Below are 12,834 nucleotides of genomic sequence, written 5' to 3'. Positions count from 1 at the left end.
GTGTTCACATGCCTTAACATTAACACAGGTGTGGTGTTCATATGCCTTAACATTAACACAGGCGTTGTGTTCACATGCCTTAACATTAACACATGCGTGGTGTTCACATGCCTTCACATTAACACAGGCGTTGTGTTCACATGCCTTAACATTAACACAGGCGTGGTGTTCACATGCCTTAACATTAACACAGGCGTGGTGTTCACATGCCTTAACATTAACACAGGCGTGGTGTTCACATGCCTTAACATTAACACACAGGTGTGGTGTTCACATGCCTTAACATTTACACAGGCGTGGTGTTCACATGCCCTAACATTAACACAGGCGTTGTGCTCACATGCCTTAACATTAACACAGGCATGGTGTTCACATGCCTTAACATTAACACACAGGTGTGGTGCTCACATGCCTTAACATTTACACAGGCGTGGTGTTCACATGCCTTAACATTTACACAGGCGTGGTGTTCACATGCCTTAACATTAACACAGGCGTGGTGTTCACATGCCTTAACATTAACACAGGCGTGGTGTTCACATGCCTGCATGTGCTGAACAACAGTAGTGCAGGACACTGACTGTGTTTGTGTCCCACAGAGGGGGTAAGTGTGTAAGGACATCAGACACAAGGTCTGTCCCCCACAGCTCCGTCCTGTGTATCCGTCTGCTTGCCTGTGTAGCGTGAAGCACATTTTAGGTCCATGTGGAAATCCCAGTGATTTCTGTGTTGTAGTCACCACCATTTTGTTGGTATTATCTCCAAATGACCATAATACACGTACCAACCTGTCACCACAAACCTGTCTACACTCCTTGTCAGGTGTTCATTCTTCTCTTTCTCTCTCTTTCTCTCTCACCCCCTCTTTCTCTCTCTCCTCTCTCTCTCTTTCTCTCTCAACCCCTCTCTTTCTCTCTCTCACCTCTCTCTCTCTTTCTCTCTCACCCCTTTTTCTCTCTCCTCTCTCTCTTTCTCTCTCACCCCTCTCTCTTTCTCTCTCACCACCTCTCTTTCTCTTTCTCTCTCCTCTCTCTCTCTCACCCCCTCTCTCTTTCTCTCTCACCACCTCTCTTTTTCTCTCTCTTTCTCTCTTCTCTCTCTCTCTTTCTCTCTCACCACCTCTTTTTCTCTCTTTTTCTCTCTTTCTCTCCTCTCTCTTTCTTTCTCTCTCACCCCCCTCTCTTTCTCTCTCACCCCCCTCTCTTTCTCTCTCTCTCTCTCTCTCTCTCTCTCTTTGTCAGTGCTAGGGTCTCTCTCTGTTTTGATGATTCCAGGCTCCACCCCAGTTGACACATACCTGTCACTCATGATGATGTCAAAGAGAATTTAGCCAATCAGTGCAGTAGCAGTTGGGAACACGACCGTGTCATTGATGTTGAGGTTTCCCCGATGAACACGTGTATTTTCTCCCCACCCCTGGTACTCCACCCTGTCCTCTCCACCCTGGTCTCTCCACCCCTCCTCGCTCCACCTCTGTCCTCTCTCCACCCTGGTCTCTCCACCCTGGTCTCTCCACCCTGGTACTCCACCCTGTCCTCTCCACCCTGGTCTCTCCACCCCTCCTCGCTCCACCTCTGTCCTCTCTCCACCCTGGTCTCTCCACCCTGGTCTCTCCACCCTGGTACTCCACCCTGTTCTCTCCACCCTGGTCTCTCCACCCCTCCTCTCTCCACCTCTGTCCTCTCTCCACCCTGGTCTCTCCACCCTGGTCTCTCCACCCTGGTACTCCACCCTGGTCTCTCCACCCTGGTACTCCACCCTGTCCTCTCCACCCTGGTCTCTCCACCCCTCCTCTCTCCACCTCTGTCCTCTCTCCACCCTGGTCTCTCCACCCTGGTCTCTCCACCCTGGTACTCCACCCTGTTCTCTCCACCCTCCTCTCTCCACCATGGTACTCCACCCTGGTCTCTCCACCCCTCCTCTCTCCACCCTCCTCTCTCCACCCCTCCTCTCTCCACCCTCCTCTCTCCACCCTGGTCTCTCCACCCTGGTCTCTCCACCCTGGTCTCTCCACCCTGGTCTCTCCAGATGTACAGTGTGTGATAGTGTCAGCGGCTCCCTTATCAGTGTAATTATGGCGGTGGTGCCATGTGGGTCGTCCTCACCTCATCTGCTGCTTCTACTTTCAGCTCCTCCTCCATCACTTCTGACAACCTGAGAGTGTGAAGGGCTGACCCAGCTCCGCCTCCCTTTACCTAGCTCCGCCTCCCCTCTACCCAGCCCCGCCTCCCTCTACCCAGCTGCGCCTCCCTTTACCTAGCTCCGCCTCCCCTCTACCTAGCTCCTCCTCCCTCTACCCAGCCCCGCCTCCCTCTACCCAGCCCCGCCTCCCTCTACCCAGCTCCTTCTCCCTCTACCCAGCTCCTCCCCCCTCTACCCAGCTCCTCCCCCCTCTACCCAGCTCCGCCCCCCCTGATTTTATCAGTCAGTTGTAGGTTATCTCTCCCTTCATCACGCCTCTCAGCTGATTCTGTTTCCTTTACGCTCCACCCAAATTCTCCTCCATATTTCTCAGAGTTGTTTATATCCCAGGAGCCCCGGGCGTGTGGCCACCGGACCCTCGTACAACACACACAGCCACAGCCGTAACTCCCAGACTCTCTTACAAGGAGAGACAGAAAGGAAAAGAGAGATGGAGGGAGAGAGATAGAATGAGAGGAGGGAGGAATTGAGACAAAGATGGAGAGAGAGAGAGGGAGGGAGAGATTGACAGTGAAGGAGAGAGGGATTGAAAGAAAGGGAGAGAAATTTAGAGAGGGAGGGAAGGAGTAAGAGATTGAGACAGGGAGAGAGGTTGAGAGAGAAAGAGGGAGAGGTAGAGAGAGATGGGGAAGAGAGGAGGAGCAAGAGATTCACAGAGAGAAGGGTGAGAGAGAGAGAGAGAGAGAGAGAGGGGAGGGAATAGCAGTGAGTGGATAGAGAAGAGGGAGGGGTGTGTTTTGTGCGTGCATGTGCGAGCGTGCACGAGATCGAGAGAGCGAGGGAGACGGAGAAAGAGAGCGAGGGAGACGGAGAAAGAGAGCGAGGGAGACGTTCAGCTCCCAGCATCCAGTGACTGGAGCGCCAGGGAGAACATTTTGAAAATAACAGGAACACAACGCCATCCAATTAGACGCCAGGACTGTGGGGATTATTCTTGTGCTGTGAGAGGTCGGTGGATTCTACTGTGTCTTCTGTGCGGCTGGAGTGAGCGTTGAGTCTTGAAGTTGTCCAGGGTGCGATGGCTCAGTGCGGAGCACAGCGGGGCTCTTCAGGGCGGGATCAGCCACCGCGTCTCCGGCCAGTGAGGAGCGCGTGAGGAGCGCTCTCACTCTCACTCTCCGCTCCTCTCTCTCCTTTTCTCTCTCTGTCTCTTTTCTTAATCCTCACGGAACATTTCGGCATCCCTCATTCAGGGTGGAGTACGGCAGCGTTTACGGGGCTGAGGGTGTAGAAGCCGTAGTGGATATACCAGCAGCATCTCCACCGAGCACCACCACACCGCCCAGCTGATATCTCAGTTTATCATTTGCACTGAACTCCAGAGATTTGGGGCTGTGTGGTCCTCCTCTGCTGCGCTCACGGACCCGTCTGCTGAAGACCCGTGCAGGTAGGACACCGGCAGGATGCTCCTGTGTGTGTTGAGTGTGTGAGTGAGTTGAGAAGCTTTGATGGGGGGGATCTCGATCCATTTGACCTCACTGAAGTTAGTACAGGGTTCCAGTTTAACGCAGACCTCCTGCTGACGCCTACACAAGCCCTTCTTCATGTGCAGGGTGGAGGTTTTGAATTGAAATAATGGTTGGAGCTCAAATTAGTGGTGCTGACGGAGCAATTAAACTCCTCCACCTCGACAGCTATCATGGGGAGTGTGAGCTGAGGGCAAAATTACTCTGGATTTTCATATCTCAGCGTAGTCCTCCGAGAAGGGTGGAGAAGCAGGCGGTGGTGCATGAGGTGGGGGCAGCTCCGAATATTAATTATAATCTTCATGTAGTTTTGAGAAGAGAAAGCGAGGCGTGAACAGCGATGTAGACGGCACAAATCTCCTCATCCTTCTTGCCAGACATAATTACTTCTTTTATTTCCCCTCCCCAGATTCTGGGTGAGTTTTCCCATTCACAAGCAAACCACTAAATTATCTCGACGTGCAATTCCCCCAGTTCCTCAAGAGGGTGTTGTTGGGGAGAGTTGACAGTGTCCAATCGGCCGTCAGATAGGGAGGTGTTGACAGAGGCACGATCGCACCGAAAACGGGGGGTTGGATCACGGTGAGAGGGGAGCGTGTATCCCGATGCCGTCTGAAGGACACGCTACAGCAGCAGGGCGCAGGAACGCCCGCGGGTCCCCGGAGCCTCGGGGGGCACGCAGGAATGTTTGCTTCACTACACTGGACAAGTGCTCCCTTTTGGAAAATGGACTTTAATATTCATGACGGCACACACATCCTGTCTGCCCCTGAAATATTTACAATCATTTAATAATACATGAGCCTGACTGTGGACGCTGGAACCTTCTTATCTTTTCTATCCATTTTGAGTTTTCTCAGCACTAGAAGGATCCGTATGCAGGGCCACTCACAGACTGGGCCTGTAGCCAGACAGACCGGCAACACTGCTGGCTGGGTCTGTGCAGACGTGCAGATGTTGTAGCTGCTTTTACAAATGGGTTGAATACAGGTTGTGGGTTGAATATGGGTTTGTCCCTCCAGACCAGGACTTACTGCTCTGAAAAATTATGTCCATAGCTAAATATTAGCTTGGTGATTGTGTGTGTGTGTGTGTGTGTGTGTGTGTGTGTGTGTGTGTGTGTGTGTGTGTATCTGAGTGCGTGGGAGGGCGAGCACGTGTGTGTGTGTGTGTGTGTGTGTATTTAAGTGCGTGGGAGGGCAAGCACATGTGTGTGTGTGTGTATGTGTGTGTATGTGTGCGTACGTGTGTGGGTGGACGCACATGATTCTGTGTGTGTGTGTGTGTGTGTGTGTGTGTGATATGGATGAGATCTGTGAGTTCTTTGTCTTTGATGTTTTATTGAGTGTTGAGTGGGCCGTGTGTATGCTCAGCTCTGGTTAAGAAGGGCCCTGTTTGAAGATCCTTTTCCTGGATTATGGAGTGATGTGTGACGTGTGTGATGTGTATGACGTGTGTAATTTAGAGATGAAATTATTTTTTATGGCTTTTAGCCAAGCTGCTGATCTGTAATTGCAACATCTTATTAATATGACAACCGACAACACAACTTAGTCTCTCTCTTTCTCACTCTCTCTATTTCTAGTGTACCTTTGTGTGTGTGTGTGTGTGTGTGTGTGTGTGTGTGTGTGTGTGTGTGTGTGTGTGTGTGTGTGTGTGTGTGTGTGTGTGTGTGAGTGTATCTGCTGGAATTGAGCAGTGATAACGTGCACAGTCTGACACTATAAGAATAAATCTTTCATCTTTTGGCTTCATGCTTATTTTAGCATGTGTCATGTTGATGGACTGTCTGACACACCGAGATGCCAGACGTGATTCTCCAGAGGGGAAACAATATGACTGATAAAGTTCACATTCTCAAACATTTACAAATCATATGCAAAGATTTGCAATTTTGCTACTGAAAACACCATTGGAAAGGATAATATTGTTTAACAAATATAGAGCTTTAATATATCTAACAAAAAAAATCATTTGATCAAAAGAATGTTCTTCTGAGATGGAACAGGAGGAGCATGTCAGAAGAATGAAGAATTACAGCCTGTAATGTGAGTAGAGGCATAAGAGTACAACTAGAAAACCTTTGCTTGGTGGTGTTTTGTTGGATTTCACCATTTGGATACTGCTGTAGGTGTGTGTGTGTGTGTGTGTGTGTGTGTGTGTGTGTGTGTGTGTGTGTGTGTGTGTGTTTGGATACTGCTGTAGGTGTGTTTGGATACCGCTGTAGGTGTGTGTGTGTGTGTGTGTGTGTGTGTGTGTGTGTGTGTGTGTGTGTGTGTGTGTGTGTGTGTGTTTGCATACTGCTGTAGGTGTGTTTGGATACTGCTGTAGGTGTGTGTGTGTGTGTGTGTGTGTGTGTGTGTGTGTGTGTGTGTGTGTGTGTGTGTGTGTGTGTGTGTTTGGATACTTGGATACTGCTGTAGGTGTATTTGCCGTGTGACCTCGCAACAAATGTTGTCATTCAAAATGGCGTAAGACAGACATTTGAAGAGATTCCTGAACTATATGACAACAGAAGCACACGAGACTCGAGTGTTTGAAACCTTCAACACTGTGTTTACACAGCAACTCCAGCTCCTTCGAATCAAAATGACAAGGTGAGTCTCTCCTGACAGGATAGACGTCCTGTAAGGTTCAGGAGGATGAGGGAGAAGCTCGCTGCCTCTGCTGAGCACTGAGGCGGGTCACAGCACCGCCTCTCCACCAACAGCTGTTCTGGCACAGGAAGCTAAATGGACTGTCCCTGTTAAAGGGAACCAGCCCCATTAATACGGATTCTAGAGGTTGATGAGCGGACAGAGCTTGATGTCTCTCAGGTTATACGCATTACGAGAGTCCCTCTGGGTTTCAACCTGCTCTCTATAACCTAACAACACTAGATGCAGTTGGCTTTGGTCATGCGGGGCGTGAGACGCTGGTCTCGTCCACAGCAGGACTTATCCTGCTCCTGCCGTGTTCACACTCACACACCCGTGTCCCCATGCTGGACCGAGTTCACTCTCCTCACACTCGTCCACACTGCTGGGCGTGTTTGAACCACTGCATTCACCTTCAGACATAGTGCAGCCATCATGACATTAGTGTAACCTAGCAGACATCTCCCCAGCACCCAGGGAATCATGGTTTACTCAATAGTGCACGTTTGCGTTCCACCACTAGGAGGCAGAGTTTGTCCCCCTCATGGCCTGCAGGACCCTGGAACAGCCGAGACCTGCTGGTGTCTCACAGGAGCGGCTGTAGCAGGTCGGCTGTAGTTTAACTCTTTCTTAGGTTCAGTGTTATAGGCACATTTTTGCCCAACCTGCTGACCTCAGCAAGTGATATGTGATATCTCTATATCACTCTTGTACTAATGTCATGGAAAAAGGTTTAATTTAATTAACTAATTAAATTTTAAATGTCAAAATTCAGATTACGAGACGAGACTCATAGTCCATTTGTATTACTTTTATACCATTTTCACATGATTCCTCTAATACCACTAATACTTCCTCCTGGAGATCCTGAGTGTCACCCAGTCCTCCCGTTCTGACGTTACCTGGACTGACCTGCCAGTGAGGTCCCTGACCCCTGCGTGTACTGAACACCGGCCCCTGACCCCTGTGTGTACTGAACACCGGTCCCTGACCCCTGCGTGTACTGAACACCGGTCCCTGACCCCTGCGTGTACTGAACACCGGTCCCTGACCCCTGTGTGTGCTGAACACCGGTCCCTGACCCCTGCGTGTGCTGAACACCGGTCCCTGAGCCCTGCGTGTACTGAACACCGGTCCCTGACCCCTGTGTGTACTGAACACCGGTCCCTGACCCCTATGTGTACTGAACACCGGTCCCTGACCCCTGTGTGTGCTGAACACCGGTCCCTGACCCATGTGTGTACTGAACACCGGTCCCTGACCCCTGTGTGTACTGAACACCGGTCCCTGACCCTGTGTGTACTGAACACCGGTCCCTGACCCCTGTGTGTACTGAACACCGGTCCCTGACCCTGTGTGTACTGAACACCGGTCCCTGACCCTGTGTGTACTGAACACCGGTCCCTGACCCCTGTGTGCGCTGAACACCGGTCCCTGACCCCTGTGTGTGCTGAACACCGGTCCCTGACCCCTGTGTGTACTGAACACCGGTCCCTGACCCCTGCGTGTACTGAACATAATGTCTCAGGAGGGTGGTGGGCGCACCTGTCAGACTATCCCAGCTCTCACACACGCTGCTAACATTCCCATTAAGGAAGTAACAAAGTGAATCAGTGCTCCAGGATTTGACCCGATGACCTTTGGTAGCTCCTCGATCTTCCTGGCAGTGTCTGGATGGCGATGTCACATGACTTCCTCCCAATCTCCCCAGATCAGGTCATTAGCGGTCTGATCCTGATGCGTGTGTGTGTCTCCACTCTAATAACCACAACCATTTGCCAGTTTGAATGAGGGGAGACAGATGTGGTTTGGACCTGCAGGTTGTTGGCTGGGGGTCTGGCACCAGCGCTCAAGCACTGGAGACGTGCCCTGAAGGGACCGAGAGAAGCCTTGTGCTTCCAGCCATGATGGAAGCGTTCATTACATTTTTGCATGATGCATCTGCATGGTATAGACAGACAGATGGTATAGACAGACAGATGGTGCATCTGTCTTCTGACAGCACCTCTTATCTTCTTGAAGCTCAGTTAAAGTTTGAGAGCATTTCACAAACATTCAACACCAATAAAAATCCTTACAGATGTGTGCAAAATGCACCATGGCCACTTACATTTTAGCACAGTACATTAGACACATCCACTAACGTCTGTTTTAGAGTTAAAATAATGTCTGAGTTAAAAGAATAGACTATAAAACCATTTCAGTCAGTTTTTGCATGTCTGAGAGCACACACTCAAAGCAGAAAACCTTTTAGAACTCTCTTATACCCGCGATTTTCCTATAAGACATTTAGTGCTCATGTTTTAGAGAAATGGGGAACTGTTTTTCAAAACTGGGGACTGTCAGAAATGGCAGTCCTTGAGATTGTTCAAGCTCATTTTAAACTGTTGTTGTTGTTTTAAACACTCCAAACGCTTCAGGCAATTCAAGGCCTTTCAATTAAAATAAGTGAAAGAAGCAAAACACCTCACGCAGGCTAGGGGCGCAGGAGATATCTGGGGACATTGATTGGAGGAGAGGGGAGTGGGCGTGGCCAGTGATGCTCCCCCCCCTCTCCCCGCCCATCTTCAGCGTCGCCTCAAGCAGACTTGCGTTAGCTCAGACTAGCTAGCCTGCTCCAGGTGCTGCTACAGAGTGTGGGGTACAGAGTGTGGGGTACAGATGGGGTGGGGGTGTGTGGGCAGATGGAGGGGGTAACACGGGTCTGGTTGGCTTTAGGGTTCACTCCACCTGGGTCCAACCAGACACTCAATTTCACCGCCGTCCCCCGGGGACTAGAGTGTTTGACCTCTGGGAAACATGGTACACACACAAACACACTCTGGACTGCAGGGGATGGCCAGAACTGGACTGAAATTACTCCGTGTCACTCACACTCAGGAGACACAATTTAAATATGTATATACACTCACCAACCACTTTATTAGGTACACCTTGTTAGTACTGGGTTGGACCCCCTTTTGCCTTCAGAACTGCCTTAATCCTTTGTGGTAGATTCAACAAGGTACTAGAAACATTCCTCAGAGAATCTGGTCCATATTGACATGATAACATCACGCAGTTGCTACAGATTTGTCAGCTGCACATCCATGATGTGAATCTCCCGTTCCACCACATCCCAAAGGTGCTCTATTGGACTGAGATTTGGTGACTGCGGAGGACATTGGAGTACAGTAAACTCATTGTCATGTTGATGAAACCAGTCAGATGAATCGCACTTTATGACATGGCACGTTATCCTGCTGGAAGTAGCCATCAGAAGGTCATAAAGGGATGGACATGGTCAGCAACAATACTCAGGTAGGCTGTGGAGTTGACACGACGCTCAGTTGGTACTAATGAGCCCAAAGTGTTTCAGGAAAATATCCCCCACACCATTGCACCACCACCAGCAGCCTGAACCATTGATACAAGGCAGGATGGATCCATGCTTTCATGTTTTTGATGCCAAATTCGGACTATCCGAATGTCGCAGCAGAAATTGAGACTCATCAGACCAGGTGATGTTTTTCCAATCTTCTATTGTCCAGTTTTGGTGAACCTGTGTGAATTGTAGCCTCAGTTTCCTGTTCTTAGCAGACAGGAGTGACACCCGGTGTGGTCTTCTGCTGCTGTAGCCCATCCACCTCAAGGGTCGACGTGTTGTGTGTTCAGAGATGCTCTTCTGCATGCCTCAGTTGTAACGACTGGTTATTTGAGTTACTGTTGCCATTCTATCAGCTCAAACCAGTCTGGCCATTCTCCTCTGACCTCTGGCATCAACAAGGCATTTGCGCCCACAGAACTGCCACTCATTGGATATTTTCTCTTTTCCGGATCATTCTCTGTAAACCCTAGAGGTGGTGGTGTGTGAAAATCCCAGTAGATCAGCAGTTTCTGAAATACTCAGACCAACCCGTCTGGCACCAACAACCATGTCACGTTCAAAGTCTCTTAAATCACCTTTCTTCTCCATTCTGATGCTCGGTTTGAACTGCAGCAGATCGTCTTGGCCATGACTACATGTCTAAATGCGTTGAGTTGCTGCCATGTGATTGTCTGATTCAACATTTGTGTTAATGAGCAGTTGGACAGGTGTACCTAATAAAGTGGCCGGTGTGTGTTTGTGGACAGACGTTACTGTATGAATGTATACATAGATCTGAGAAATCACAATTGTATCAGTTTTATCACAATTTTTACATGTCTCAGAGAGATTGACACACTAAAAATGAGGAATAAAAAAACTACAGTGTACAGAATAGCATACCGAATAATGTACAGTATAACATACAGTATAACGTACAGTACAGTATAACATACAGTACAGTATAACATACAGTATAACATGCAGTACAGTATAACGTACAGTATACCATACAGTATAATGTACAGTAATGTGTACAGTATAACATGCAGTACAGTATAACATACAGTAATATGTACAGTATACCATACAGAATAACATAAAATATACCGTACAGTTCATCTTTTTTTTTTCTCTTCTTAGGAAAACATTTTGTTTGATTGCTAAGACACGTGCAGTTGTGAGAGTAAATCATTATCAGCTCTTAAAAGCTTCTTAGTTATAGAACCACTCTAATGTTGATAACGAGGCTCCAAAATGCAATTAGCTGAAAATGGACTACTAATCAAGGTCTGATTTAAGACTGACAAATTTACTCAAACTTATCCAATTAGCCGATGATTCGTCAGTTTGCTATAGTAGCTGTGTGTTATTAATAGGGAAGTGATCACTAACCCTGATCATGTGACACTAGCGTCCCATTACTACAGTTCACTACATTGCCCTGTTGGGGTGACTGGAGGCTAAAACCTTTGTGCTGTGTGTTGATTGGTTGTTAATGGATTGTTCTGTTTGTTGATTGGATGTAAAATAATTGTGTTGTGTGTTGATTGGATCTAAAAGAATTGTGTTGTGTGTTGATTAGATGTTAAAGCTTTGTGCTGTGTGTTGGTTGGTAAGTGTTACTGGCTACTGAGAAAGGCCCTGCATCAGTGGTAATTCATCCTTAAACACATTTGTACTGTATTTCATCAAAACAAATGTGATTGTATAGAGGTGTAACAATGCAGTAATACACAGGCTAATTAAAAATGGAAGTGACGTTGTCTTCTAAATAGCTAAACAGCTTTGTGCTATGAAGAGATTTGGTGTTGGTGATGTGTTTGGTGGGGATGTAGCACCTGCTGTCCTGATGACCTCTCTGTTGGCCGTGAGCCTGGCGTCTGAGCCCAGTCTGCTCCTGAAACTGCGGGAGAAACACCATCACACCTGCCATGCTGTAGGCTGATGGTTGATCGATGTGTCTGGTCTTAGCCCTGACATTTAGACTGTCTGGTCTTAGCCCCGACATTTAGACTGTCTGGTCTTAGCCCCGACATTTAGACTGTCTGGTCTTAGCCGTTACATTTAGACTGTCTGGTCTTAGTCCTGACATTTAGACTGTCTGGTCTTAGTCCTGACATTTAGACTGTCTGGTCTTAGCCCTGACATTTAGACTGTCTGGTCTTAGCCCTTACATTTAGACTGTCTGGTCTTAGTCCTGACATTTAGACTGTCTGGTCTTAGTCCTGAAATTTAGACTGTCTGGTCTTAGTCCTGATATGTAGACTGTCTGGTCTTAGTCCTGATATTTAGACTGTCTGGTCTTTGTCCTGCCATTTAGACTGTCTGGTCTTAGTCCTGACATTTAGACTGTCTGGTCTTAGTCCTGATATTTAGACTTTAGATTTATATCTAAATATGATATTTAGAGTGCACGGTGGCATCCTGCTGAGATCAAGCCCCAGTATTCAGAATATTTAAATCATGCAAGTAAGAGTGTTGGGCATTTTATGTAAATTCATTAAAAAGTGCCTCTCACCTTCATTTATCAATGTAATGCGCCCGTTAAAACTAGAATTAGGTCCATCTGTAGGAAGACATTTACATATGACACTACCATTGTTGTCTGAAATAAAAATGTATATCTACATTACCCAGTAAATCATCCAGTGATGTCAGAATGGATCGGAAGTGTGGGGAATGAACCATATGGGTTCTGAGACTCCACCCCCACCATGTGATGCTCTGAGACTCCACCCCCACCATGTGGTGCTCTGAAACTCCACCCCCACCATGTGATGCTCTGAGACTCCACCCCCACCATGTGATGCTCTGAGACTCCACCCCCAACATGTGGTGCTCTCAGACTCCACCCCCACCAGCTCCACCCAGTCAGGTCTCCCTCTGGTCTAAGTGAACTCTTTATTAGCTACACCCACAGCTGTACCTCATAGGCTTCCATACATTTTACAATCAGTGCTAGTCCAGCAATGGTTTACATCAAGAACCTGAACTATATATAAAAATATACAAACTGAACTATATCAGTGTAAATATATAAATCTACTCGATTTTTGAAGAAATATTGCAGAAATATTACCCCACATGTGGCATTGATAACACATATAAAGATGTTTTGAACCACAAGGAAACGTCAATAATCAAAGCAATCACATTGCACGGCAGTTTGTGTATTTCCATC

At 47.9% G+C, this 12,834-nt stretch overlaps 1 protein-coding gene across 2 annotated transcripts in view; it reads left to right on the top strand.

Moving 5' to 3' along the window:
* The first annotated feature begins 2,976 nt into the window (after window positions 1-2,976).
* lingo2 (leucine rich repeat and Ig domain containing 2) overlaps window positions 2,977-12,834 on the top strand; it is a 232,399-nt gene continuing 222,541 nt past the window's right edge. For both annotated transcript variants that reach the window (XM_077021016.1, XM_077021017.1), the window contains exon 1: window positions 2,977-3,589. The gene's annotated coding sequence lies outside the window, so the exon portion shown is untranslated. The remainder of the gene's footprint in view (window positions 3,590-12,834) is intronic.

The sequence above is a fragment of the Brachyhypopomus gauderio genome, chromosome 11, assembly GCF_052324685.1.
Source record: "Brachyhypopomus gauderio isolate BG-103 chromosome 11, BGAUD_0.2, whole genome shotgun sequence".
NCBI lineage: Eukaryota > Metazoa > Chordata > Actinopteri > Gymnotiformes > Hypopomidae > Brachyhypopomus > Brachyhypopomus gauderio.
This window is presented reverse-complemented; position numbering and strand designations above follow the sequence as displayed.